Below are 26,381 nucleotides of genomic sequence, written 5' to 3' on the forward strand. Positions count from 1 at the left end.
AATAAGAATAAAATCAAAACCTAAACCGACAACGGTTGTTAACGTCTATATGCCTACAAGCGCCCATGATGATGATGAGGTAGAGTGTGTATACGAAGAGATTGATGAAGCAATTAAACACGTAAAAGGAGATGAAAATTTAATAATAGTTGGAGATTGGAATGCAAGCATTGGAAAGGGCAAGGAAGGAAATATAGTAGGTTAATTCGGGCTGGGCAAAAGGAATGAAAGAAGGGACAGACTTATAGAGTTTTGCACAAAGTATAATTTAGTAATTGCCAACACCCAATTTAAAAATCATAATAAAAGAATATACACTTGGAAAAAGCCAGGCGATACTGCAAGGTATCAGATTATATCATGGTTAAGCAAAGATTTAGGAATCAACTCGTTGACTGCAAAACTTACCCTGGAGCAGACATTGATAGCGATCATAATTTGGTGATAATGAAATGTAAATTGGGATTTAAAAACCTGAAGAAAAGGTGTCAGATGAATCGGTGGAATTTAGAGAAGCTTGAAGAAGAGGAGGTAAAGAAGATTTTTGAGGAGGACAACGCAAGAGGTCTGAGTAAAAAAGATAAGGTAGAAAATGTAGAAGAAGAATAGGAGAATGTTAAAAAGGAAATTAGCAGAAGCAATCTTAGGCGGAACAAAGAGAACTGGTAGAAAACCTTGGGTTTCAGACGATATATTGGAGCTGATGGATGAACGTAGAAAATATAAGAATGCTAGTGATGAAGAAAGTAAAAGGAACTACCGACAATTAAGAAATGCTATAAACAGGAAGTGCAAACTAGCGAAAGAAGAGTGACTTAAAGAAAAGTGTTCAGAAGTGGAAAGAGATATGAACATTAGTAAAATAGACGGAGCATACTGGAAAGTTAAGGAAAATTTTGGGGTACATAAATTAAAATCTAATAATGTGTTAAACAAAGATGGTACACCAATATGTAACACGAAAGGTAAAGTCGATAGATGGTGGAATATATTGAAGAGTTATACGGAGGAAATGAATTAGAAAATGGTGTTATAGAGGAAGAAGAGGAATTTAAGGAGAAAGAAATGGGAGAAACAATACTGAGATCTGAATATAAGAGAGCATTAAAAGATTTAATTTAAGAGAGTAGAAAGGCTCCTGGAATAGACGGAATACCTGTAGAATTACTGCGCAGTGCAGGTGAGGAAGCGATTGATAGATTATACAAACTGGTGTGTAATATTTATGAAAAAGGGGAATTTCCGTCAGACTTCAAAAAAAGTGTTCAAAGAAAAGTCTTCAAAGAAAGCAGGGGCAGATAAATATGAAGAATACAGAACAATTAGTTTAACTAGTGTTGCATCAAAAATCTTAACTAGAATTCTATACAGAAGAATTGAGAGGAGAGTGGAAAAGGTGTTAGGAGAAGACCAATTTGGTTTCAGGAAAAGTATAGGGACAAGGGAAGCAATTTTAGGCCTCAGATTAATAGTAGAAGGAAGATTAAAGAAAAACAAACTTACCCTGGCGAAAAACAAACATACTTGGCGTTTATAGACCTAGAAATGGCATTCTATAACGTAGACTTGAATAAAATGTTCAGCATTTTAAAAAAATTAGGGTTCAAATACAGAGATAGAAGAACAATTACTAACATGTACAGGAACCAAACAGCAACAGTAATAATCGAAGAACATAAGAAAGAAGCCGTAATAAGAAAGGGAGTCCGACAAGGATGTTCCCTATCCCCGTTACTTTTTAATCTTTACATGCAACTAGCAGTTAATGATGTTAATTTAGATTCGGAGTAACAGTACAAGGTGAAAAGATAAAGATGCTACGATTTGCTGATGATATAGTAATTCTAGCCGAGAGTAAAAATGATTTAGAAGAAACAATGAACGGTATAGATGAAGTCCTACGCAAGAACTATCGCATAAAAATAAACAAGAACAAAACAAAAGTAATGAAATGTATTAGAAATAACAACGATGGACCAATGAATCTGAAAATAGGAGGAGAAAAGTTTATGGAGGTAGAAGAATTTTGTTATTTGGGAAGTAGAATTACTAAAGATGGACGAAGCAGGAGCGATATAAAATGCCGAATAGCACAAGCGAAACGAGCCTTCAGTCACAAATATAATTTGTTAACATCAAAAATTAATTTAAATGTCAGGAAAAGTTTTGAAAGTATATGTTTGGAGTGTCGCTTTATATGGAAGTGAAGCTTGGACAATCGGAGTATCTGAGAAGAAAAGATTAGAAGCTTTTGAAATGTGGTGCTATAGGAGAATGTTAAAAATCAGATGGGTAAATGCAGTGACATAAAGTGACAAATGAAGAGGTATTGCGGCAAATAGATGAAGAAAGAAGCATTTGGAAAAATATAGTTAAAAGAAGAGACAGACTTATAGGCCACATACTAAGGAATCCTGGAATAGTCGCTTTAATATTGGAAGGACAGGTAGAACGAAAAAATTGTGTAGGCAGGCCACGTTTGGAATATGTAAAACAAATTGTTAGGGATGTAGGATGAAGAGGGTATACTGAAATGAAACGACTAGCACTAGATAGGGAATCTTGGAGAGCTGCATCAAACCAGTCAAATGACTGAAGACAAAAAAAAATAAAGTTTGGTTAGGTCATGTTTAGAACTGTAAACGTATTTCATTGACTACGTCGCCTCTTACCAACGAAGTTATAATGAACTCTGTGATAAATTTCATTTTTTAATGATCTTTCTCAGGGATTATTCCAAAAGTATTCGATGCACGATATTGCAACAAATTATTTTTAAATGTGTTTTTTTTTTGTTTCATGAATTAATTCACCATAGAAACTTACAAGAACCTTTTATTTGGGAAAATAGAAATGAAATTTTGTAACGCATGGAAAAAACTATTTATGACCGAGATTCGAACAAAGGACCTACGCATAAAAGGCTAGATTCAACTACTCTGTCATGTACATCAGCAAAAACGTTTTCTAAAAATTACATTTAAAATCATAAATATCGCCTAATAACGTTCGTGTAAGTGGAATACTGCTTTATTTTACTTCACCGTTAAGTGACAAAAAAGCAAATAATTTCTTTACAAATCGTAATCGAAGCTATTCCATACCATTTCTTGTGTGAAATTTTCTTTTTCATTATTCTTAATAAAAAAAAAATTTGAATTTAGGTAAATATTTTTAATTTATGAAAAATATAACTTTTTAATTATTTATGTACTTTTTTCCATTCTCTCGTGTAATTTTCCATTTTTTTTTTAACTTTACAAATTTTTCCTGTAATTTAAATAATTTTTTAAATGGCAATATTTTTTCATTTTTCCATCCTTATTAATAATTATGAAGTTTACCAGCGTCATTTATCTCTAGTGATAAAATATATACTGAATACACATTTTTTTAAGTGTTTTTATCTTTAGAGGAGATAAAAATATTCTTTACGTAACACTCATTTGTAGTACAATTTCATTTTACACTTTGTTTTCACTAATACGGTAAATTTTATTTTTTATTGCAATATTATATTACTCTAATACGTTTTTCTAATCTATAAATAATACTAAACCTTATTTCTATGATTTATAATAATATTGTTTATTATCTTACCATATTCTTGGTGATGAGCCAGATGTTTTGTGAAAGTTGGGCTCTGTTCCCAAGTTGTTAAAAAGTATTTCGAATAAGTGAAAGTAATAAGTTAATAGACCTGACGGACAACTTTTTGTAATAAGTTAATTATATTATTTATTGTTTATATATATATATATATATTTTTTTTTTTACATACAAACACACGCGCGCGCGCGCTCGCTCACTCGCGGGCGCGTTAATTATATTAACGATTTCTAAAGCAATTTTATTTTATGATTATTATAAGTGTTGTATTTTACGCGCAACTAAAAATAATGTGATTCAATATACCAATTAAAATGAAATCGAATTTTTAAAAATCTGATGTGTACACCACATGACTTCCTTGTACGGTTATAAAATTACATATTCGCATTGTTTTTAAACGAAAACTACATAAAATTTTATTTCTTTAATTAATTCTCATATTTTTACTTCCTTGTACGAAGGAAAGGAATAATTTCGGATGTCGAATAATTTCGGTTTTCAGATTTCAACGGAAATATCCATTTTGACCATTCCTGAATCCATTTTAGTTTCGAAACTGTACGTACCTATGTATTTCGAACTCAAAAACGATTAGTTCTAGGATGTTGAAATTTTAAATTTATGACTGTTGTAACATCCAGATGTACACCTCCCCTTTTGATTGCAATCGACTGGACCAAAAGTGTCCAACAAAACCCAAAATCCAAAAACATTTGGATTATGGACTTTTTCTTAACTGCTGTAATGAGCTCTCATTGAGAGATTTTTAACGAAATATTATGTGGTACTTATTTTTTTTGGTTCCAGAGTTATATCCAAATAAAATTTTAATTATTGAAATATTTGGATCTTTCAAGGGGAACATCGCTTTAAATCCGACTTCATCTCATTTTTTTTTAACTTTTTTTAAAATTTAAATATATTTATTATTATAATTGTATATTATAATTATCAATTACATATTGATTATTTTTATATTGATTTTATAAAAATGTTATGAACAATTATAAAAAATGTTTACAATAAATAATTCAATAATATCTAAAAAAAATATATGTATTATATATGTGAAAATACATCAGAAGTTATTTATGAAATAAAATGTTACGTACTTTTCATTTAAAAAAAAAAATTGTGTATATGTAATTTAATAGGCAAACAAGGAAGTTATGTAGTGTCCACATCACATTCTTTTTATTGTTATTATTGAACTATTATTTATTGTAAAACTTTTTTACAATTAGATGTTAATAATTTTTAACCTAGTTACGTACATACAGACGTCACTCCGAAACCAGTCAAAATGGATTCAGAAATGGTCATAATGGATATTTTTTTGTTGGAATCTGAAAACCGTGATATTTCGCTATTACAATACTTCCTTTACTTCGTGCAAGGAAGTAAAAATGTTTATTTATAAAAATGTTAAATTAAAATGAACTTAACCCTTCAGGTTGGTCTGGTTGTAAACTCCTCGTCGACGTAAATCAGCTCAGATTTCGATGTCGAGAGTTGTCAGGTTCAAATTTCAATAAAGGTAGTTGGTTTTATTCGAATTTGAATAATAGATTATGGATGCGGTGTTTGTTGGTGATTTGGTTTTAATTAACCAAATGTCTCAGGAAGGTCACCCTGAATTTGTTCAAGAGTACAGATTTACCGGTACAATCACATTCCCTGGTAACTCGCTGGCATTAATTTTTGATGCGACTATAAATAAAGATATAAAAAATAGATACTTTTAAAAAAATGTGCATTTCAGTTGTTAATCGATCAGTAGATAAAAAAGACTTATAAAAAATGAATACAAAAACGAAACGTAAAGAGAATGTAAAAGAAATATTAATAGTTAAAAAAATAAATAAATAATAATTTGGAAATACTACAAAAACGTATTTTAGAGTTTTCTTATTAATAATACGCAGCCTCGTATTTAACATTTTGCGAATCCTATTTTTATGATCATACTTAGTAAGTGTAATAATATTAGCGGAGTAAGTTTTTTTAAATTCGATTTTTAAACATTTTTTTCTTTTTATGTGATAGTGACGTAGATAAGTTAAAAAACTTTTTTTTTAATTTTATAATTATATCTCTTGCTATTAAATGAATCGATGAACGTTCAATTCATTTTCTTAAAATTTTCCGTTTCATAATTCATTACTCATTCACCAAGCCTGGCGAGAGGTCCTTCGCATGTTCTTTTTTTCTACGGCTGGAATCTGTATATCATACCTACACTACACCTACACCCACTGTATCATGCCTACTCTTTTCAACCACTGACCAGTCAGAAACGGGTATTATTTAATGTATCAGCTCTTTTTAGTTAGTTTCATAAGAAAGCTACCTATTGTAATGAGTACCATGATTCGACTTCCGAAAAATTTCTACATATCTTATCGTTTCACTTCCTCCAGACCCCAAAACAACTGTCAGTCCAAAAGTTTATATACGCATTTATATATATATATATAAATGCGTATATATATATATATTTCACTTTCTTGTGGACACGATAACTGCCGTAATTTTCCGCCAATCACTTTCAAATTGATACATAAAATATAATGACACAAAATCTCGGTCGAGTTCGTTAATGGGAAAAACGGGAGCTTGGGGCTGGAAATGGGAGGGGCTTTTTCGAAAAAAATATATCGCTATAACTTTCTTATTAAGTAAAATATTGAATTCGTTTAGAGATCCTACTATTTATTCTTTGGATACAAGCCTAAAACTTACCTAAGTAAAGTTTTTTGATATTTTTTGATGACCCAAGGAGTGGAAAAAATGGGGTTTCGAAGACAAAAAACATCATACCTCTCTTAATAGGCACAGTATCGAATCGATTTTAAGTGGTCATTAGTCCTGTAAACATTATCTAAAACTTTTGTCTGAAACAATTTTTGATATGACCAACCCTTACGGCAAGGGATGACCAAAACCAATATAAAACAGTAAAAACAAAATTTCGCTATAACTGTCTTATTAAGTAAAATATCGAATTCATTTAAAGTTCCTACAATTCTTTGGATAAGGACCAAGGGGTGGAAAAATGGGGTTTCAAGGACAAAAAATAGTTCCCTTAATAATCACAGGAATCATAAGAAAGTCGTGATAAATTTAGCAATAGCTTGTAGTTTAATGAGAAAATGCAGTGTCCGTAAAACATGGAAAGTAATGTTTGATATGAGCTCGTACAATCCGAGTTCGCCTACCTCTTCTTTTCGCGGGTGAATTCTACCTCTGCGTTCCGGCGTGCCGAAAGGAATTTTTTTACTTTGATTTTAATCCGATTTAATAGTTAGTAAGCAGAGATTAATTTGAAAGTACACCATAAGTTAACTCGGTTTCTACATTACATTGTCTTTTTGTTAATTACGTTGGAATATGTTATTATGTTGGTATTAAAGAAATGTCTTTAACACCGATTTATATTAAAGAAGGCAGAACTTATGACTTATAACCTATTGCCACAAAAATATGTTGTTTAATGTAGGTTTTGAAAAATGTATATTAATAAAACATTCTTTGATTTGTTTGTGCCCTAATAACTGAAAAGCTACTTAACAGATTTCGCTAAAAAATTAAAAATTTATTATTATTTGTCCCGTAAGCGTTTATATGTTATTAGTTTCGTATTATTTAATCAAATAATAACTGTATGAGGAAGTCGATATTGACATAGACATCGATCGATATAGACAATGATAATCGATGTAGACCATATCTCTCGGTATACACAAAAACATTAAATTTAGTAAAAGATGATTTAGATTTTTTAAACTTTTTTTAATGATTTATATTGAAGTGAGATTGGTGAGGTTTGAAATGTGCTAAATATTGTGGCAATAGCGAAGCATTGCAGGGTCCAAATTTAAAATAAATGTACCTTAAAAAATATATTCTGTCGTCGATTTAAATCAATAATTTCATTATTGATTATATGATGGATAGTACAGAAAAATGAGAGTTTCGATATGAGATCATTTGTTAAGTTTTACGTTCCTGTTATCATAGCTCTAGGGCTATGCTGAAGAAGAAAATTATTATAGTAATCGGTCAAAAAATCGGGTATAGGTTTTTTTCATTTTTCTACGTTTCATGACGCAGGAGTCCCAAAAACCAAAAAAAGGTGGGGGTAATGTTCGGAAGTACGTATATACGCCTGTTGGGTATTTGAAGGTTAATAACTTTTCACTGGATAAACCGACTTTGATGAAATTTGGTACAGATACTTGTGTATATGGGGCAATTTGTTGGTAAACTTTTCGGCTCAATTTTTCTTTTGAAAACATAACACCGTTTATATTAAGTTCACTACGTGCGTGGATGCTTATCCTACCAATTTTAACAAAATTTTGCCCCAAAATTTAAAAAATACATCTTTTTCTTTATTTCATATTTCTTAACCGAATTCTTTTGTCTTCCTAGGTATAATAGTAGTGCAAGTGACCCAAAAATAATACATTAGGAACGGGGGAGCCGATTAGAGTTAAAATATTGTTTTGTTTTTAATTTTAAAACTTTTTTCGTTTAATTTCAAGAATCATTATTTTTCCACAGTATCGAAAAATAACCAATGCCAGGAATGTATTACAGCTTGTCAGCTTTTCTATTTTTTACGTTTAATGGTTGAAAGCTTATTTAAGAGTTCTTATACTTTATGAACACTACATTTTTATTTCCTTGTACGAAGTAAAGGAAGTATTGTGATCACGAAAAATTTCGGTTTTCAGATTTCAACGGAAATATCCATTTTCACCATCCCAGAATCCATTTTGACTAGTTTCGGCGTGTCGTCTGTATGCACTATCTCGCATAACTCAAAAACGATAAGCCATAGCATGTTGAACTTTTGGATTTAGAACTATTGTAACATCTAACTGTGCACCTCCCCTTTTGATTGCAATCGATTAAACCAAAAGTGTCCAAAAAAAGCCCAAAATCCAAAACATTTGGATTTTGGATTTTTCTTAACTGCAGTAACAAGTTCCCATTGAGAGCTTTTCAACGATATATAATAAGTAGTACTTATTTTCATTGGTTCTAGAGTTATCGCCAAATAAAATTTTAATTAATGTAATATTGGATATTACAAGGCACATCGGTTCGAATCCGACTTTATCTCCTTTTTTTAACTTTTCTTTTTCTAATTTATATATATTGTTGTATTAATAAAATATTAACCTTCGATTGAAAAAAAAATCTTTACAATAAATAATAATTCAATAATAACAATAGAGATAAAAAAATATGAAAGAAAATCAGAAGTTAGTAATGAAATAATATTTTATGTACTTTTCATTTAAAAAAAATGTGTATGTGTATTTCAATAGGCGTACAAAGAAGTATGTGGTGTCCACATTAGATATTTATTTTGAGTTAATTAATTAATTATATAATTCATTTTTAGGTGAGTATTCGTTGATAATAGTTTAAATGTTTAAAAAAAAACTCTTGAAATAAAATTTATTTTACCTATTTTTATTATTATGTTTTGTCAGATTTTACTTCTGTATATTAAAAATATTTTAACGTATTGATGTTTTCTAAAGTAACAAAGTGTAATGAAAATATGCTGTTAATCGATAAATCTTGACTAGTTTCGTACTGGACCGCTACTGATGTACACTCTGTGTACATTACAAGTATGTGCTGCTCGTTTATTATAAAATATTTTATTTAATAAATTATCTGATTTTTTACTTTTTAAAAAAAGAAGTAAATAATCGCTTGTTATTTTAAATTTAGCAAAAAACTACTTGTTTTTTCTGAAATTTTAAGTTTTTCTTTTATGTAAAATAGAGAATAAATAAAATGAAAGAAACGTTTATTCTATCATTAGTATTTAAAAATGAAAAGTATTTTTAAATTTATTACAGGTTCCACGGTAGTAAAACATCAGTCAGCCTTGTAAAAAGTTAAATTTGAAGCTTCTCGCCGAAACGAAATTATTCATGATAGAACAACGTTTTTACGTAAGCCATTATCATTACTTGCTATAACATGCTGATTGCTTCTTCTACTTCTTTTTTATTCTGGTTTGTTCCTTTATTATTTTTTTTTCAAACATTTATTCACTTCTTAGGTTCAGTATTCACCTTCACGTTCTTATTAAACAATGATTTTTCTCTTTTTTTTAAATACACAAAAAATTAAGATAAAAAAAATTCTCAAATGTTTATACACACTTTATATGTTTTTTATAAATCTTTATATGATCTTTAAATTATATGATCTATAAATAGTTATATAACAATTTCTATATTCGATTTGTGATATAGGTTTTGGTTTTTATTATTATTTTACAATATACCTATATATTTTTTTTATATTTTTTTATCAATTACGTATATAGAAAGAAGAAAGCATATATCTTGCAGATTTTAAAATTTAAAATCTATTCAAATGTGTTAAAAAATAAAATTTTACCATGTAGAACGGTTTGCATGAGTACTATTTTTTAAGATGTTAAATAGTGACATGCGTAGATCATAAAAAATTAATGTTACGTTGCCCATTTGTAGGGAGGAAGTGTAATTAATAAAATGTTCTCCAATTTTAATACAACCTTCAGTAATAATCAGTAATAATCGGATTGAGAGAAAAGAGGACTGTTATTTATTTTGCAGCATTGGTTTGTGCAATTATAATCTTTATTCTGTCTTATGCTTACTTCAGATGTATTTGTCCATCCTTATTTTAATATATCCTATTGCTGTTATATTGCGTTTATAAAAGAATATGCAATGCTGCATTATTGTCAAACTGATTATCGAACCTTAATGATAGGATTTATTTAACATTATAAGTTATATATAGTACATCTGTTAGTAAAATTTATATATCCGAAATATTTTTGGCAATTTGACGAGATAAAACTTTATCTTGAAAACTGCTTAACCAATGTGAAAAATAACAAGCATCCAATACCAGGTTTACTAGGGAAAGTAATAAAGAAATTGATTCCTTTTTGTCTTTTTTTACAGATGTTGGTGACACCTTCACTCTGTTTTGAAACGTTATTTGATCTGTGGAAGGGAAACCCTATAGGCATCATAAAGGGTGCAAACCCTATGGTTGTATTTTACTCTCCCTTGCGGGCATACCTATTAAAACCTCCCCCTCTATAACATTGGATGCCGAACCCACCTTATGGTACTATTGCAGCACCGAATGCGGCGCTGTAATAATACCATCATGTCTTATCTCCATCTGCAACTCCATTGTTGGCCCCTTGCCTATGAACCATCGGGTTTTTTTTTTATTTTGACCTTAGGGCCAGGGACCTGCCCTAAGGGAGACTTAGATGCAATTATTTACACTTATACATCTTCCGCCAACTTTTTTTGGATAATGTTAACCAACACCCCGGACACCGCGTATTATGATCGTTCGATCTGCAGCGTGGTTCCAAGATGTTCTCTGGAGTAAATACGCCGAATTATCTCCGGCATGTTTCCCTGTGCTGCAAAAACCGGTTGCATATGAACACCGTGTGTTCTGTGGATCTCCTCCCCTCAGTAATCACATTCTGTGGAGAGTATCCACACTGTCTGTGGACAGTGTCCGCACGCATAGGTGTACCTTAAAACACCAGTGACAGGTAAGGAACTGGGTTAATTTGTACCCAGTTCCCTCGTAAATTTCCGCCATAATAAGGAATTGGACTTATACTTAACGAATTTTTTTTTGTCTTCAGTCAATTGACTGGATTGATGCAGCTCTGCAAGATTCCCTATCTAGTGCTAGACGTTTCATTTCGGTATATCCCCTACTTCCTACATCCCTAACAATTTGATTTACATATTCCAAACGTTGCCTGCCTACACAATTTTTTTCTTCTACCTGTCCCTCCAATATTAAAGCGACTATTCCAGGATTCCTTAATATGTGGCCTATAAGTCTGTCTCTTCTTTTAGCTATATTTCTCCAAATACTTCTTTCTTCATCTATTTGCCGCAATACCTCTTCATTTGTCACTTTATGTCACTGTATTCACACATCTGATTTTTAACATTCTCCTATAGCACCGCATTTCAAAAGCTTCTAATCTTTTCTTCTCAGATACTCCGATTGTCCAAGCTTCACTTCCATATAAAGCGACACTCCAAACATATACTTTCAAAACTTTTCCTGCCATTTAAATTAATTTTTGATGTTAACAAATTATATTTCTGACTGAAGGCTCGTTTCGCCTGTGCTATTCGGCATTTTATATCGCTCCTGCTTCGTCCATATTTAGTCTTCTACCTCCGTAATCTTTTCTCTTCCTATTTTCATATTCAGTGGTTCATCTTTGTTATTTCTATTACATTTCATTACTTTCGTTTTGTTCTTGTTTATTTTCATGCGGTAGTTCTTGCGTAGGACTTCATCCATGCCATTCATTGTTTCTTCTAAATCCTTTTTATTCCCGCCTAGAATTACTATATCATCAGGAAATCGTAGCATCTTTATCTTTTCACCTTGTACTCTTACTCCGAATCTAAATTGGTTAACGAATGTATAGACAAATTAAAAAAATTATTTTATTACCCCTTTATGTCGGACAATGAGTTTTACTGTTTAGTATGCATTAAATACTATGCAATTTGAATCTTTTACATTAGACGAAATTGTACGTATTCGGATTAAAAATAGATATTTTTTTTGAAACCATACAGCGGCAAATTATTGGGGAACAAGACAAATGCATTCAAGCCTCATTGTCGCGGACATCCATGGTAGACTGGCAGCCTCTCATCTGGAAGATGCCGGGTTCGAATCCATGTCGGATATGTCATAAGTTTTTATATGTCACAAAATTTATATTAAACTCACAGGATTACAACTTAAATGGTGAATTAATCATTAAAAAAATTCATTCGGTTTGAATGAGAGAATATTACAAACATATGAAGATTGCTATATAACAATTGTATGTTAAAGCCCTCTGATAAAGGCCGTTCTCCTGTAGACGAACTCTCACGAATAAGCTAAACAAACGATTGTGTTTGTATTGATTATAATAAAAATGATTATCAAGAATAGTTTCAAGGTTGAATTCATTTTTATTCGTTCTATTTCGGATATCTAGCTTGGACCAAGCGGATAATATTTCTATCTTCAACGCTATCTAACGTTTCCTTCATCATTTCCACTTTTCCTTTTAGTCATAAACACTCTGGTTAATTTTTCATTTTATTTATGTATTTTTTTGCTGGTCACTGGTTTCCTATCTTACAATATATATTTTCCTTATTACAAACATAAATTTAGATAATGCTTTCATTGTACACTCATTAACATTTCATTTCAATAGTTATTTTCAGAGTTCACATTATGTACGTATTATTACTGAATTTTTTATTTATTATTTTTTTTATGATAAAGGTGTCTAAGTTTACCGTTCTCTGCTCCTTGATCTTGTCATGGTCCAATTGAGTGGAGAATTTTCCACGGTGGGTAATATATTATATTGCAGTTATTATTATTTTAAATTAATAAATAACATAAATCGTTATATATACATAAATATGATACTGCTCTTTCCCAGAAACAAAAATAAATTGCTGGTGACTTTACGCTTGATTATATTCATTTCTAATTGGTTGATATATATAAATGCATGCCTTTGGTGATTTAATTTGCTTTATAAAATGTTTTTACGAAGTTTTTTGGGTTTTTAATTTGTTTGTGTTATTTCTTTCACCTTTTATTGTTAAAGAAGTGTTTTTTTTTAAATTTCTTTTTAATAATAGTTAAGGTTTTTTCCTGTTATTCCTTTTTTTATGTTAATAATTCAGATTTACACTTTGATTTAGATAATGTATGATTAGATCATATACTTTTAATTGTAACTTACATAATATTATTTAACCTACTTTGGTGATCTATAAACAATATTCGTGACCGATTTATAATTAATGCCCAGAAAAAACTACTGAAGATAAATTGATGAAAATTTGAATACTCCTTCTTACGGTGTAAGCGCACACTAAGAAACAAATTTTTGAAAATCCAAGTTTAAAGAATTAAAACTGAGTAACAATGAAATTTACTATTTTTTTTTTTAATTTCTCAGTAATAAATGAAGATATCAATTTGATTTTTGGTGCGTTTAATCTTCATGTAAATATCTATAAACTAATTTTATATTTTTTCGAAGTTCGACCTTTAAAGGTGTGAAGAAAAATATAAAAAAATGTTGAAAAATGATTGCCAATTTTCCTCGTTTCCGACTATACTAAACGATATATTCAGTAGATTGAACTTGCAGATCTCTTCAAATAAATATCTTAAAACCATTTTGGGGTTTTTTGAATTCGAATTTTTAAGGAATGCGACGTTGTACGGCGCGGCGGCTCAACCTCCTGCTGCCAATGTTACTATATGTGTGACACGACTGGTTGTACCTGCATGGGTTACTTGACTAAAAAACGTAAAATAATAAAAAAAATTGACCACGACTGGAAACCCAAGTAACCATATAACGTGGGCGAAGCCGCGACGAGGATGCTAGTAATTTTGTATAGTAATATTTAACAATTTATTTAATAATTGTAACGTGAGATTTTTTCAAAAATATTGTTAAATACTACTACAACTTTAGTTATTAGGTTTGTAATATCCAGATTGTAAAAATTTCTAAGTAATCTTCCCAAAGTTTATTTTACTGAGTCAAGGTGGGGAAAAAGATTATATTAAAAAAAATATATTGTCTTATTTTTACTTGTTTTTCTTTAACTCACAATGTTTTTTTTTTCATGTTTGTCCTCAAATCTTGCATCCTGAATTTAACATACCTCCTGACATTGGTGATTCATTAAATTTTGCACAGTTACTAAGGTCTAGTGACAATACAATATTCCATCATTACTTTTGCAAAGATCCTTCCCTACGGGGTCTAATTAGGGGTGGAAAGTAAGGGTACGGGTGTTAAAAATTGCGAAATCTGCAAAAAGGCTATGCGGGGTTTTTGGAATCGCTGATGGCAAATCCTGTAGCTGTTTGACATAAAAAAAGAAACAGCGACTAAGCGAAAAAGGCAGTTAGAGAAAGCGCGGCAGAAATATCTGGACAAAAAGAAGATAGATGAGAATAATAAAGCAAATCGTGCAAGATTAGATTCACATAGCCAATACAAAGAGTTGCCGAAAAACCAATACAGCGTGCAGCTCGATTGACATTTCAAAGACAAAGCCAATCACATTCCCGTGCAGCAGATAGTACATGTTTGATTGAAAATTTATTTGATATTTTGTAAACATTAGAAATTTCAATATATGATGTGTTCTTTTGAAATACAAATTAACCTACTAATTAAATTCATCCAATTTATGATAATTATTTTATTGAAGTACAACTAAAAAGTACAAAGCAAGTTTTTAAACATTTTGAAAAAAATTTTTGTAATATTATTTAAATATTTGATTACGCAGGGTAAATTTTAAGAAAATAAAAAGATAAGTTGATAAAGCCTTTATTCCTTAGAAATTTTATACGAATACGTAACTGTATATTTTGTAATCTCAAACACGGTTTTCGCTAAAATACTGGTAGGCACTGAAACAGCTGTTGAAATAAGTAAATGTATACTTTTTATTAATGTTAATATTGTTTCCTACAATTGTATGTTGATGAGATTTGGCTGTATTCTTTTCTAACAGACGGTCGATATTCCCTGCAGTTTTAATGCAAGTTCTTCTTTCTTCAAAAAAATTTCTTTTTTTTTAAATAAAAAAAAGAATTTCTTTTTCAATAAAATTTTATCATTAACTCTTTTGCGAAGGATTGAAGCAAATATGGAAAACTTTCTGAGAGAATACCAAGGACAATTCAGGAAAAGTAGGTCATCCTTAAATCAGATCGTTTCTTTAAAATCCATCCTGAGGCACAGGATTAAAAGCAGTAAAATTACAGCTATAACATTGGTAGATCTCAAAAAAAACGTATGACTATCGATCGAGAATCACTCTTTAAAATATTAGAAGCAATAAGAATAAATAGAAAAACAAAAAACATAATTAGGAACATGCCAACAAAAACAGTCTCAAAAGTTAAATTTTAGGAGGGAATTGTCAGAACCATTCGAAATCTAGATTTTAGAAAAGGTCTTCTACCACTTTTATTTAATTGTATTAGTGAGAAAGTTATCCGAACATAGAGAGAAAAGTTGTAGGGAAAGGTACAAAAAACCATCGTGGGTACAAAAAAATAAAATGGAATTAACAGTTTTGCATTTGGAGACGTTACGATTTTGGTCAGGGAGGAACAGAGAAACAGTCAAAAGGTTTGAAGGTTTTCAGGATAACAACAAAAGAAGATAAATGGGCTGCTCAGAGGAGATTTTTTTCTTAACTGTTGTAATAAGCCCTTATTGAGAGCTTTTCAACGATATATCATAAGTGGTACTTATTTTCATTGGTTCCAGAGTTATAGCCAAATAAAATTTTAATTCATAAAATATTCGATCTTACAAGGGGAAGGCACATCGGTTTAAATCAGATTTCATCTCCTATTTTTTAACTTTTTTTTTAACGTAAATATATTGATTTATTAATAATTATTAACCTCCGATTATAAAAAAAACCTTTGCAATAAATAATAATTCAGTAATAACAATAAAAAAAAGAAAATTGAAAAATACCAGAAGTTATTAATGAAATAAAATTTTATGTACTTTTCATTTTAAACATGTATATATGTAATTTAATAGGTATACAAGGAAGATATGTGGTGTCCACATCAAATTTTTTTGTAATTTCTTTTACGTCCCGTTGTTTACTGTAATTATTTAACTACGTATGTTAATTATTTATTGTGCATTAAACATTCCTGTCTACACGAAATTGATGCAGCATATTTAAAAAAAATAATAAAAATTAGCGTCATACTGAAACTCGTCATCGGTAAACTTGCATATATTTTAAACAAAAAATAAAATTCTGTACTTAAAGGTAATTAAACATTAATTATTGTTTTTATATAATCTCCTACTTAAGTTCTGGAACATTGAAATTGCACTTCTACGATAAAAATAAATAAGATATTTTATTATTATTCATTGTTACTCCTACTGATTTTCTTAAAAAAAAAAAAAATTAAATTAAAACTTTTTAAGACGTAGAGGGGCAAATTTTAATGTAATATAAAACTATTTTTTTCTCATTAATTCGTAAGGTTCAAAGACAAGGTACTTTTTTAATGATAAATCTTTTTCAATTTTCTCTCTCACAGAAAATGCTTCTTGTTTCTCTTTATGTTTGATTTTCATATCACTGTTTGCATTTGGTTTTGCTTTTAATTTGCATGTTTTTTGTGAAAGCGGATTTGTTACAATTTAATAATGATTATTTGCATGATCAAGGGTGTGTTTTTCTTATGGTTTAATAAAATTTTGTCAAAGGTTGTATTACATTACTAATTTTTTATGGTACTCTTTCGGAATTTCCCCCTCAAAATTTTTCTATATTTCTTTAACGATATTTGACGAATCGTATGTATATCAACATAACCTAACAAAACATAAACTACGCTCGGTAACCTCGTCTTTTCTTTTTTCTGTTTACCCTTCAGATAATACTTCAGACGATGATATATATGAATGTAAATGAAATGTAATCTTGTACAGTCTCAGTTCGACCATTCCTGAGATGTGTGGTTAATTGAAACCCAATCACCAAAGAACACCGGTATCCTCGATCTAGTATTCAAATCCGTATAAATGTAACTGACTTTACTAGGACTTGGGCGTTGGAACTCTCAACTTCCAAATCAGCTGATTTGGGAAGACGATTCACCTCTAGACCAACCCGGTAGGTTTCGCTAGCCTTGTCTAATTAATGTAAAATATACAAATTATATATAACAATAACGCCATCATTAATGAGCTAATTGAGTTTGTTGGGTTTTTATTTATATTAACTTCTATGGCGTCTCCGATATATGAATGATGAAGATTTATTCAATTTGTTAGGTAAACATATTAGTGAGTTTCATCCTGTAGTATAATTACCGTTTAGTAAAATAAGTATGTATTGTGTTTATAAAAGTAATTTTAATTACGATTTATATAAATGTTATATTTAAAAGTATATGAATTTTTAATTATACTACCACCGTTTCTCCAAAATAATTTTATCTAATCATTAAAATACTTGCATTTTAATGAATTATAATACAAAATAATATTACAACTATAAGTCGTTAAAAAAAAAAAATATATAAAAATTTGGGGTGAAATTCCGAAAGAGTATCTTTTTTATTATCATGTTTTAAATATAATTTTTTTTACGTGTTATATTTGTAATTTTAATGAATTTATAAATTTCTCAGAAGGAAATTAATAGTTATACTTTTATTTATATCGATTTATAAAATAGTCTTTAAAAAGTTACCATAGAATTAGTTTGAATTTTACATTCCCAGTAGTTATAACACTGTACAACAGTAACAAGGGGAAAGTACATTAATCATCCCAAAAATTACCTTTTTTTGGACATAAAATGTCGGGAAATGAAAAGAAAGGGGGGGTAAATTCTGTTTTTTTATATATGTTGGCATCCATTTAGGTTAATAACCTAAGTTTGGTTGAAGTAAAAATCTTTAAATTTTACCTTGCAATTTCTATAAATATAACATTACTGCTATTAAAATTTTAAATGTGGAAATTAAACGAGTGGAAAGTTAGGAAAGGCAATCAGGGGTTACATCTCGATTGGGGCTGGTTGTAAATGAAAATTTTGCTCATAATAGTTTTGAACTATTTTTAAAAAACGAGGATTTTGTCTTAGGAAAAATCTTTTTGCTTTTCGTTGAAAATTGAGAATATAAAGTTCTCTCAAAGTAGATTATTGCCATTAAACATTTGTGTTTAGTTCTCAAAAGAGTGGGGTACATTGAATCCATTAAATCTACCCGTAGAATTGTTTTTTATATTTAGAGACCTAGTAAGCCAACATTTTTATAATTCGATGACCGACCTGGTATTTAAATATCCCAAACATTGTTTTGCTGGTAAAGATTAGCTGATGTAGGAGATAGAATTACTGGTGCCAGGTTGGGCTTCATCCACTCTTCCAACAGGTACAAAGCGTTCCGTTATTACGCTTTACGGTTTGATATATTGTAACTTCAGTATAACTGTTTATTGTAGTATTTGTTATGATTATTTGATTGCGTGCTCTTTATTTTATAAAATGCATCAAATAGTGTGGTTAAAGTATAATAAGAAAAAATACCGGCCTATGTAGCGCGATTGGTAGCGTCTCGGCTTTTCATCCGGAGGTTCCGGATTCAAATCCCCGTCAGGCATGGCATTTTCACACACGCATTTTCAAACATTCATCTATCCTCTGAAGCAAGACCTAAAGGTGATTCCAGAGGTTAAAAAAAATACTAATAGAAAATGTAGCACCGTCATTGACGATTTTAATAATTCCTTCTTACTTCCTTGTACGAAGTAAAGTAAGTATTGTGATCGCGAAAAATTTCGGTTTTCAGATTTCAATGGAAATATCCATTTTGACTAGTTTCGGAGTGACATATGTACGTAGCTCGCATAACTCAAAAACGATTAGCCGTAGGGTTAAAATTTTGGATTTAGGACTGTTGTAACATCTAGTTGTGCACCTCCCCTTTTGATTGCAATCGATTTGTCCAAAAAGCCCAAAATCCAAAGAAAAATGAATTTCGGACTATTTCTTAAGTGCAGTTAAAAGCGCTCATTGAGTGCTTTTCAACGATATATCATAAGTGGTACTAGCGGAGTACCTATCATACTACCGGAGTATAGCCCAATAATATTATAATTAATGAAATATTTGGATCTTAGTGGAAGGCAGATCGGTTCGAATCAGACTTCATCTCCTCTTTTTTTTTTTAGTATGATTTTAATTTAAGTATACTAATTTATTAGAAATTATTAACCTCTAACTGTAAAAAAAAGTTTACAATAAATAATTCAATAACAAAAAAAAAGAAAAATATCAGAAATTTTTAATGAAATATAATTTTATGTATTTTTCAGTTTACAAAAACGTTTAAATGTAATTTAACAGGCGTACTCCTTGTACGCCTATTAAATTAAAGGAATCTTGTGTTGTCCATATAGGTTTTTTGTCTGCGTTAAAATTAAACACTAGACAATGTTTATAATTATAATATTTAATTTTTCAAAGTGATCAATGTTTTTTGGTCGTTTGTTTTATAATATTCATTGAAGTATAAAGACAAAATACCAAGAAAATTGTTCAGTACAGACTTTTAATCTAACCGAACGTGCCTAGCGACGATACAGGTCATTTTGCATCTATAGACTCGTGTATTATGTTATTTACACCAGTGACACAAGTTATTTTTAATCAGCTATTGTATCTATTTTTGTTTATTTGGCAGATAATTTTCACAGCTTGCTATTTTATAAATACTATACTGGTTCATATATTTATAGGTATAAGTTTAAAAATTGTAATTTAAATCTGAAGTGAAATATATTAAAAAAATTCATTATTCATTTTATTTTATCTACTGTTCATTATTAACAAAGAGAAAGCAACCTTATATATAGAAATGAAGTCCCCTTCTCCTGAATTTAATAATTTTTCGAGGCACCCAAGTTCAAAAATACTGTACTAGTCGAGATATACCTTTTTAGATGATTTTTAAGCTCAGCGACTCGTTGCATAGTAATAATAATTATAATAAAATGAGGAAAGATAGTCTTAAATTATTTCAGAATTAGTTATCATTTATAATTTTATTTTATACACAAAATTTCCTTCATAAAATTAAAGGGAAAACATTATAAATTACTTTTTAAGTTAATTCTTAGCCTAACACTAGTTGAAACGTGCAAATAAATACCAAAAATTCGTTATATTAATTCTTAATAATCAACTATTTTTAATATCTTCATGTAGTTTTGATATTTTTAACTAATGATTTTTTAGTTTTGGAAATTTTCCTAGTATTAAACTGTTTCTACTTCAGACAGGGACTTCGAAAGGAATTTTATTTAAAAAATTTAAAAACCTGTGGATGTTCGTTTTGATCAGGTGAATATAAAAAATTTATGTGGACAACACATGACTTCCTTTCCTTGTACGCCTATTAAATTACATTTATACATTTCAAAAAAAAAAAAAATGAAATGTACATCAAATTTTATTCCATTAAAAACTTCTGATATTTTTCAATTTTATTTTTGTTATTGAATAATTTTTTATTGTAAAAGTGTTTTTTATAATACTGTATTGTAAAATGTTTTTACAAAATACTATTTATTTTCTATTTCTGATCGTGTGAGGTGTCTGACATCATAATGAATAAAAAAGCTGTTAATCAAAATTAATTGTTTTATTATTCAATAATTAAAGTTATAATTAGAAATTAATCTTCTTACTAGTAAAATTATCTGTTGAATCATTTTTTTGTGTCATTTATTAAAATAAAATTATTATTTTACTTTTAAAAATAATCCATTGAGTTTTGAATTTTAGTCTTGGGTTAATATTATGTTGCATAAAAACTTCAATAAAATAATATTTTTATGTTGTATTAAAAAGCTGTATGTAGTCTTATGTTTGCTATTCTTTATACTTCCTCACTTTACCACTTACTCTCTCTCTCTCTCTCTCTCTCTCCCTTCCTTTCAGTTGTACGCTAATTTTTTAATGTAGGAATATTTACTACTTCCTTCATAATCATTTGTCGTATTCTTGTATTGTTATCGTTGTCATTCGTACAGATATTTTATCTTCTTTTGTTACCACATTAACTACTAAACAGAGTATATCTGGCACCCTATTTTAGTTCGTCTGTTTACAAGATTCTGCCAACAGTTCTTCTTACTCCTCTTAAGACATATAATTAATTGTTTCATCAATCCATTTAACTTAAAAAATTCTCTTGTAATGCTGAAGCAAGTTTCAAAAATATGTCCTACTTTCTATTTTATATGTTTTTTCTAATTCCTATGCTGACACCAACAGGCTTATATAAAAAAAAAGTTCAAGAATTCTACCGAACATTTTTTGAACTATTTTTTGATTGAAACCTTTTCATGAGTACATTATTTAGAAATTTTTGTCATTTAAGTCGGAAGACATATCGGAAAAAGTTAAATAATTCCTTAACTACTGAAAATATCGAATTGAGATCTTTAATTTTCGTCCAGAAAATTAGAAAATGTTTGTGTTAAACTTTACAGTTTTCTAATTTTCTGGACCACGGAAAAAATTAAAGATCACGAAGCTCTGTCGTAAAGTTTCTTATAAAATATTTTCAATTTGCAATGACCGCCATTCTCCTGTTCTTAATTATAAAATTAAATACCTTTGTAAATTCTATGCATCTACTCTTTCCCAAATCAATCAATCATACCTACCGTTACAGAAGAATCACAATCCAACTAAATAAATCTTAATTCAGAAATTTTATTGTACATTCGTTTCTTAATTTATTTCCGCTGTAAAATTTATTTCTCATATTCATGAAAGATTAGTTTTCAAATTTTCCTTTACGTTTTTCTTCAACCACATTTCTTTTTAAACACTCTAAATAGCTCATTGTCTGTGGAGAAAGGAAAATTTGCAAAAGCCTCTGCATTTTGTATTTTAATGGGGAAAAAATTGTCAAACACAGTAGAGCTTTTAATATTTTTCCCAGCAACGGTTTCATTTCAATTTTTTTCCATAAAAGCTTAACTTGGGCCTGTGTGCTTTTGATGTCTTCTTTAACTAGTCTATATTCCGTTACCTAAGTTAGAAATCCTTTACTTATTATGTAATATTATCAAATCGTAATATTTATTTTAGTTAATCGGTTTAATTAGTCTTTAGTTAGTCGATTTAGAGATCGTCAGATTTCCTCTACGTCTGTATATCCTCTGTTCGCTGGGTTTTTCTCTAAACTCTTCTTCGTCCGTATCTCGTTTACGCGATTCTACTTCATTCTTCTTTTTTTTTATTAATTCTATATTCTTTCCTAATTTTCCATCTATTTAATTTTAAAGCTGTTTTCTCTCTCCAATATCTTTTCCGTGAATCCTGACTGGAGTACTTTTACATTTTTCTTTTTATTTATATTTTTAGTTCACTTAAACGAGGAATTATCGCTCTACCAGTGATGTATTCCTGTGACTATTGGATCGGTCCTATATTTGTTACCGTTCTTTCATTGCTACTCCTTTATTTCAGACTCCTAATTCCTGTAATATCTTGTGGTTTTGTAATTGTCAGTATTGTAGGGAGCTGAAGACTGATTTATATTCCTGTTGGAATAGATTATTATTACAGATTGCTCGGCTTATACATTGTACTTATGCAGTTAAGTTGAATTTTAGAGGCTTAAAGAAGATCATCTACTTCCGAATCAGTGTTTCATGCAGTTGTTCTTTGAATTTTCGCTGCTTACTTCTATTACACTGAACTCTCGATGATATGAAGATTCCTCTTGGTTTAATTGTCGGTGCGATATCATACAAGTCATCAATCAATATCTTTCCTTCCGTTAGAAATTAGTCATGGAGGAGATTGGAGAAGTGAGAAGTGTAGAAGATTAGAATGGTTAACGGGCAAAGTGATAAATGAAAAATTAATGTGAAAAGTGAACGAAAATAGAGGAGAATAAAAAGGTATAGAGTAAAGAACCTGTCTTAAGGCAGATAATCATATGGATCATAGTCGCCTTTATAATTTTTCATTCTTCTTCTAAACGCCTTCTCCTAGCGAAGTTGGCAGTCCACGTAGCCAACTCCATAACAGAGCCGTACCAGCTGAACGCAAAGGGATATCCTTCAGGATCTTTAACGCAATGCTTTCCCATTAGCTTCTGCATCGTAATGTCGTTGACCAATTTTGGCTCTTCCGCGTTTTGGGACTATTTTCTTCCCTAAAGACAATAGGGTGCCTTGACCTCTCTCTACCTGCTCATCCACTCTCAAAGAGGCTGTTGGCACTTGGTAAAGGGAATCTTCTTATCCCGGAAGATACTTGGTCTCTTTATTTGTTTGTCGCCTGCATATAACATGTTATTAACAGCCGTTGCACCCTCTCTACCACGGGGAGGTGAATGTCAGTATATCACCATCATTGAAACCGAAAACGTAAAGGCATTTCATAGTTTCTCTATTAAGGTAATATTCCATTACCTTAATTTAACCCTTACTCATTTATTTTTAAGTTGAATTTGAATTATTAGCAAATCTCAGTCTTAACATTTTTATTTTACTTTTTGAACTCTTGATATCAATTGTTTTTCAACTCCTGTTATTGTTTCTTTATTCATAAGTCAAAAGACAGCATGGATAAACTAGAAATCACAACCCTTTCTGAATTACAGTTTATATTTCTTGATTTTCTAATTACAATTACTCGTATATTTCAGAATCACGAGATAGAAAAGTAAAAGATCGTAGAAAATGGAAGATACATATTCTGCACTATACGATTTTATACTATTTAAAAATATTCGTTTCTCCTCTCTTTATTATTAATCTGCTTTTCTCTCTCCATTTTGATTTTTGTTTTACTGCCTTTACAGTTACTTAAATAGATATGATATCTAATTATTAATTGATTTTTTTTATTGTAGATTTTAGTAATTAGCTGTAGTTATTTTAACTTGAGAGTCTAATATATGTAGTTTTCATGTATTTCATTTTGTAATTATTTCTTTCAATAGAAAACTTGAGAATTCTTTTGTATCATTCAGTAACAATTAATTTTCGCAATTGCTTTGAATTTTTATTCCTTGTTGGTTTAAGCAATTGTTTTTTTCACGCGCAATCAGCATGATGTGCTGATGTTTATTACCAACTCCCAGATGAATGACACGTGTGAGGTTATTTTACAGTTTATTTTTTGTATTTTGCTGATGATAAATTTAATTTTCAATTGTTTATGGAAGAATATGTAACTATTATTAATTCTGTAGCTTACAAATGTACAGGAAGTTTATCTTTAAAATTAAACTGTTAGCAGCTACTTTTGGTTTCAGTAAGATAATCTTATGATTATCTACAGCGCATTTTCATTTAATTTTAAGTGAATTTTAGTACGATTAATCGCGTACTACCTAGGAGCGTGTTACCTAGAATTATTTTTAATAGAGTAAATGAGTAATTAAGTTTATTTAGTATAAGTTTAATTTGGTATACTTATGAAGACGTGTAAACGACCTTATTTTGAAGTAACTTTTTTTGTTAATTTATTTGTTTGATTTTTAATAGTTTTAGAAGTACTGCATTTTGACTAATATAATACATTACGTGTCAAAAAGAATGATCTTATTTCAAACAAATATATTTCGTAATAAAATGTGTTACAGACAAATTACATAATATTCAAATATGGTTAAAATTTTACTTATAAAGTTGTAAACGTTCTGTATGCCCTCGATCTGCTGCACGGGTAACGTCAAGACGATACCTGAATTCTTGTGAAACACACTGCAAATAGCCTTTTGCTAAAACATTACTGCAGCTGTGATCTTGGTTTACGTCTCATCCAAATCAGCAGGTGATGGTTGAACATGTAAACATATGTTTTACACATCACCACCAGAAAATGTTATAAGGTTTAATATCTGAGGATCGTGGGGGCCAAGAGTGTAGTGCCGACTTTTAAGCTCCCGTATCCAGCGTCGACGTGATGATTCATTTAGAAACCGACGAACTTGATTGTACCGATGTGGCGGGATTGTAGAGATGTGGCGATCTTGCGGAAAAATCAATTCTTCAATCTTCATTTATTTGTGGGAAAAGCTATTCAGTCCTGCAGCATCTAAAGCAAAGAATCCTCTGTTACTATATTTTCTTAAAAAAAAGATAGAGCCATAATTTTTATAAACGAAATCGCACAAAAAACATTAAATTTTGGTGATTCTCGCTCTGGCTCTATAATCTCGTGCGGGTTCTCAAGTCCCCATATGCGCATCGTGAGGTGAAACTTTATCGCTTAAATGATATATTTCATCGCTAAACATTAGCCACGGTAAGAACCTAACATCATCAATATCACTTAAGAACATATCACAGAAATCAATACATTTTCTTTTAGACTATCACTTAAACTAAAAACTTGTACCGGTTCTAATCGGTACGGCCTTAAGCGTCGTTTTAACACACGCCAAATAGTCATATGAGGTATCTCATGTCCTCGGCTAGCGCGACGAGTGGCCTTTTCATTCATTGTACATATTCCTCGGAAATGTGTGGTCTTCCTGAACTCTTCCCCTAATATTAATTCCCCAATTCATCAAATTCTTTAGATCAACGATGTATTCTTAGTTGATTGTGGATCGCTCTTGAAACGCAGTCTAAAAGCACGCTGAACCGTTATTAAGGACTCTATCTTGCTAAAATGTAAAACACAAAAATGCCTTATGTTGCATAAACATTATGTTGTTTACGACTAAAGTTAGCTTAGTTTTGAGCGCTGATATTGCAATCTGGCTGCCGGTATTTGAATGTCTAGGACGCGTACTTTTTAATGGTGCATCACTAACTATGCGTGGTTGCACAGGTTTTAAAATCGGGTCATTGTTTTTGATACACTCTGTATTATAGTTATCTTCGTTATTATAATAAAATAATAAACGAACGTAATACCTTTTTTTTTTTATCCGTAATAAAAAATATGTATTTTCCTATAAATTACAACCGTTTAGCGGTTAAAACCAGAAACAGGCTTTCTTTATCCGTTTAACCTCCGGAACCACCGTAAGGTATTACTTCAAAGGATGAATGAGGATGATATGAATGAATGTAAATGAAGTTTAGT

At 30.1% G+C, this 26,381-nt stretch overlaps 1 protein-coding gene across 3 annotated transcripts in view; it reads left to right on the forward strand.

Annotated features, from left to right (window-relative positions):
• LOC142318160 (uncharacterized) overlaps window positions 1-26,381 on the forward strand; it is a 140,055-nt gene that overhangs the window by 92,035 nt on the left and 21,639 nt on the right. The window contains exon 2 of one of the 3 annotated variants that reach the window (XR_012754837.1): window positions 9,498-9,593. The exons of the other annotated variants lie outside the window; for them this stretch is intronic. The gene's annotated coding sequence lies outside the window, so the exon portion shown is untranslated. Of the gene's footprint in view, window positions 1-9,497; window positions 9,594-26,381 lie in introns of those variants that run through there. 3 annotated transcript variants of the gene reach the window in all.

This window comes from Lycorma delicatula, chromosome 1, assembly GCF_047948215.1.
Source record: "Lycorma delicatula isolate Av1 chromosome 1, ASM4794821v1, whole genome shotgun sequence".
Classification (NCBI taxonomy): Eukaryota; Metazoa; Arthropoda; class Insecta; order Hemiptera; family Fulgoridae; genus Lycorma; species Lycorma delicatula.